This window comes from Atta colombica, unplaced genomic scaffold, assembly GCF_001594045.1.
Source record: "Atta colombica isolate Treedump-2 unplaced genomic scaffold, Acol1.0 scaffold38, whole genome shotgun sequence".
Classification (NCBI taxonomy): Eukaryota; Metazoa; Arthropoda; class Insecta; order Hymenoptera; family Formicidae; genus Atta; species Atta colombica.
The window spans coordinates 952,571-957,328 of record NW_017259490.1 but is presented as its reverse complement, the minus strand read 5'-3'; the positions used below and the strand labels follow the sequence as shown (position 1 = coordinate 957,328).

The 4,758-nt window shown below is 29.2% G+C and overlaps 1 protein-coding gene across 1 annotated transcript in view; it reads right to left on the bottom strand.

Annotated features, from left to right (window-relative positions):
• LOC108690891 overlaps positions 1–4,758 on the bottom strand; it is a 129,797-nt gene that overhangs the window by 113,549 nt on the left and 11,490 nt on the right. The gene's annotated exons all lie outside the window — the stretch shown is intronic.

The window sequence follows — 4,758 nt, the reverse complement described above, 5'->3', positions numbered from 1 at the left end:
TATATTATAAATATATATTATAGATATTATTAACATATCACAAAAGATATGTAGTTAATATCTCAAAAGTATTTTTGATAACTAAAAATATTTTTAACGTTATTTATTAAGTTATTAAAAATCTTTAAAAGGATTAAAATTATTAAGCGCTGTGTTTCTTTTATACTTTTAATTCTTTATTAAGCATAAAAAGTTCTTTCTTAACTTCAATAATAATATCCTCGAAGAAACTATCGCATAAGTCAAATTATGCTTGATCTGAAACGCATAGAATAATTTCCTGAATACAAGGATACAAGACAAGCTTGTGCAAATTTAGATTTATGCTGTAGTTTACGGAAAGAAGTTAACGCAGTGCATATTAAGGAATTCCTATAGGCATGCTCGTAAAGTTCTCGTTCATGTTCTCCTACGTGCAAACTGCGCAACGAGTTTAACGAAAGATTACTACAATTCTCAAAAAAGATCAGAAATATCAAAGATACATGTAATTTTAGAAGAATTCATATATTATGTATTTTAAAAAATTTATAAATTATCATATACCTATTATATACGAAGGGAAAAAATTTGCTACGAACGCTAATCCTGCGCTATAATGGCAAATATAGAAATAATAAATTATTTGCTGAGAAGAAAGATGTAACAAATATTTATTCTTTTTCTTTTTATTTACTACAAAAATTATTTGTAACAAAAAATTTGCCAAATATGTAAATTCGTTTGCTATAAATATCAAACAAATTAAGTCGTATGATTTTGCATTACGTACAAAACTGAAAGCAAAGAATTTAAGAATATTTAGTATATATAAAGGAAATGAAATACAAAGGAATATATAGTAGATATTGTAAGGGAATAAAGACATTGTGATTTATGTCGTGTTTGATCGGCTATCGCTGTTATTATTTCAAAAGCTTGACATACACATCACTCTTTGGTCTTGCCATTGACGTAGGAAAAGAATATGAAGTCTAAACGGTCCCGAAGTGTCGGTGCCGAAGCCAGGAGTGATTAAATGTCAACATCGTCGCGACATAGTTTTCGAAGCGTAGTTTTCGCTGAGTAATTTACGTCATATACAAGATATCGAATATTGAGTGTTTTCTTGACAGTTATTTAGTAAATATTAAGATAGAATTTATTTCGAATTGATGAAAGATATTTTTTTAGCTATATATTCTATAGTTTAAAATCCCTGGACCTTCTACATTATATGTTATACTTGGAGCAGAAAAGTGACAAACGTGTAAGGCAGTCTGCGTAATCATCTGAAATAGAACTTCGGAATGTTTTAATACGTAAAGATGTGGAATACGAGAATATCAATTTAAGATAAAATAATCATTTAACATGATTATTTTATATTCGAGATACGACATGTATTTAAAGTAAACATATAACAGGTCACAACATATATTGAAATTAAATTATGTTTTCACATATACATATCATAGCAATTATTAATAGTCATAAATATAATGACTACAGGTTACAAATTTATTTGTATTTGCTTATTCCCGTTGGCAATAATAAACTTTTGTTTCCTGCGCTAATAATATTGTATAATTAGGGTTGCTTCGAGCGTGAATTGATAATATTATGATAAAAGCAATATGGCCGCGTCAAATTAGGAGGATATGGGTTTTCTAATTAATATATTATTTATGCACCAATATTCTGTAATGAAAATCTGATATAATTGACAGTTGTACGCTTTTGTAGATACGTATGCAAATGATTCATTAAATAGTCATATAGTATTTGCTTCTATTCAAATTAATGATATCGTTCGTTTAACGCAATCATATGTCAATTAGAAATCAACGTGATAAATTATTTGTTGAACCTTTTTAGTTACTTATTGATATTCTGCGTGCTGTGAAATACGTATCATTGAATTAATTTCATAGAGAATTACTTTGTGATGACTGATGAATTGATTTGAATTTGCAATTTTTTGTTTAAGAAAGATATTAACAATAAAATGGTTAATATTTTGTAATCTAAAAATTTATAAACAAACATACATATTTATTACGCTCTTACAGCTCGGATTCTATTATTTTAACAATAGTATTTTATCCGGTTTACCAGCTGAAAATAATGAAAATGGCATAAAAAATTCTTTGTAATCTAAAACAAAACTTATTGATGAAGAATCGATTTTTATTATTGTTTTTCATCTTTTCGTTCAACTTCATTCAATTTACTACATGATAAAAACAATGAAACTTCAACCAACAAGGTTGCGAAATTTATGTCCAGACACACAATTTTGTAATATATTTGTCGTGGAAGACGCACATATGCTTCGCTATTTTATAAAGACAGAGATAAAGTATTGTCTCTCCAATGGACATAAATATTTCGAATGAAAGAGAGTGATTACTTTTCTGAACTAATGGACCTTTTATTTTTTCTTTATTTCACGTATCTTAAACGAAATATGAAAAATATACACGTATGACAGATGCATAGACAAGCAACGGGCGTCGTGACGACTGCCAGGAATTTAATGAGAATTAGGTCAATCCCGTATGTATATATATATATATATATCCGTGCAAGCGCGCGCGACGCGGTTTATTAACAAAATGAATACGCCAACCTTCGGCATGGTTTCGTCGGCGCGCTATCCAAGATTGAAATACGAACGCAGCGAATACGCGCGCGAACACGTATGCATTCACTCGTTGTATTATTGCAAACGTAATTAAATTTTGCGTGAGGTAATAAGTTCCAGTGACTTGTAGAGCAAGTCTATAGACGGAAAATCGTTATGTTAATTAATGGAACTGATTAAAGTGTTTTTATCAATGAACGATTTTAATCATAATAAGAAATTCCTTTTTCTCTTTCTCTGCTATGATTAAAATTTTGCTGCCCCGAAATCAGCTTTATTATTTTTGCTGTGTAGTCTGAACTGAACAAAATTAAACGAACAGATGGAAAATAATAGAAATCGATCCTCTACGAAAAAGCAATAATTGATTAAAATTTTAATGAAAAAAATATATTGTAAAAGAAAAATTTTTAATACGTAATCATAACTGTATAATAAAATTATTATAATAAATAATAGTTATAATGAATAATTAACTTCAATGACAGGATATAATTTATATCTTAATGATTTTTTAATAAAATATCTTTTGATTTCGCTATAATATTGCTGTGAATATAATTAAAAAATTAATTGGATTCATTACACAACATTGAGCTACATATAGAAAAGGAGCATAAAGAAAAGCAATAAGATTCAGAGAGGGTTGAGAGAATGTGTAAGAGAATGTGTGTAAGATATTAATATCTCGTAGTCAGCCAGGTCGTAGAACTACTACTGTTATATCGATACAGCAAACGCTATAAGCAACAATGCTGAGGCAATTTCTGGCGAACATAGACACAATTAGCATTAGTCTTACTTATGCATAGCAATTGTTAAGCCACAGTATAACTGTTATGAATTTATCATCTTTGAATATTACGTAGTTTCGCCATCATTACCATAAAATTGTTTTATTAACTGTATAAACGATTAATCTTTACGTATTAAAGTATTGATTGTAATAAAATTCCTATATATTATATCAATATATATATATAGTTTTTGAATTATATTCTATAACGCTGAAAGACTATAGTAATTTTCGTATTATTTATAGAAAAAAAATTTACAAAAAAATTGTTGCTAATTGCTATGATCAAACAAATCTGTTATTATAATAGTTAGTTGTTAGTAATTAAAGAATTGTGTTAAAAATCTGTATATATTGTATTACATAATAATATAAATTTTTGTGCAAGATATTGAAAAAGATATTGTGTTAAATAAAAAAAAATTAAAAATATGTCTCATCTGATATTTTTAACATGTATTTTTAATAATGCAAATCTATTTATTGTTGGATAAAAGAATATTTACTGCACACGACAGATTCGATTACGAGAAACTCGGTTAGAAACTCATCTCTTCGACGGCCGACGTCCGCATTTCACCTCGTAGATCGAAATAAACTACACAATCGGCCAGCTCTCGTTCGTCGCGTTGCATCGTGTCATACCGTCTTGAGTCGCCTATTTCCACTATACAATTATTGTCCCGGTATCGTCTACTCGTCCTTAAAGCTTCACTCCAATAAGAATCAGTTTTATTTAATAAGAAACACTATTGTTGCATGTAAAACTGTTTCGTTAGTAACAAGAAATTATTTTACAATAGCAAATATGTACTATTGTGTCCCTTTTATCTCTAATTTTCTTCTCTCTCTCTCTCTCTCTCTCTCTCTCTCTCTCTCTCTCTCTCTCTCTCTCCTCCCCTCTCCCCTCCCTCTCACGCCTGTCCATAGTTTTCTCTTCGTTTTCTGACAAGGTGCTTGCAGAAGAGAAAGCTTGCGTCGCAAAGAGAACCACAACAAAGGTGGTCGAGTAATTTCTAGCAGCAGCAGCACGACAAACATTGCTGAGATTATCGTGCAGTTGTGAACTAGAGAATCCCTTACGAGAGTACGGTTGTTCGTTTGCACTTTTATACTAAAAAACTTGTTATAAAATGGAGGAAAATATAATCACAACTTTTTTCAAATTTTGAATGCTATGCTTTGAAAGCCAATAAAAAAGCAGCTCATCGCATCTTCTCGAATAACGATCAATGTAGTAATTATTGTGCTTTGAATGATTGAATCAAAAAGAAAAGGTAAAAAAAATTAATTAATAGAATTTTATATATATATATATATATATATATATGTGTGT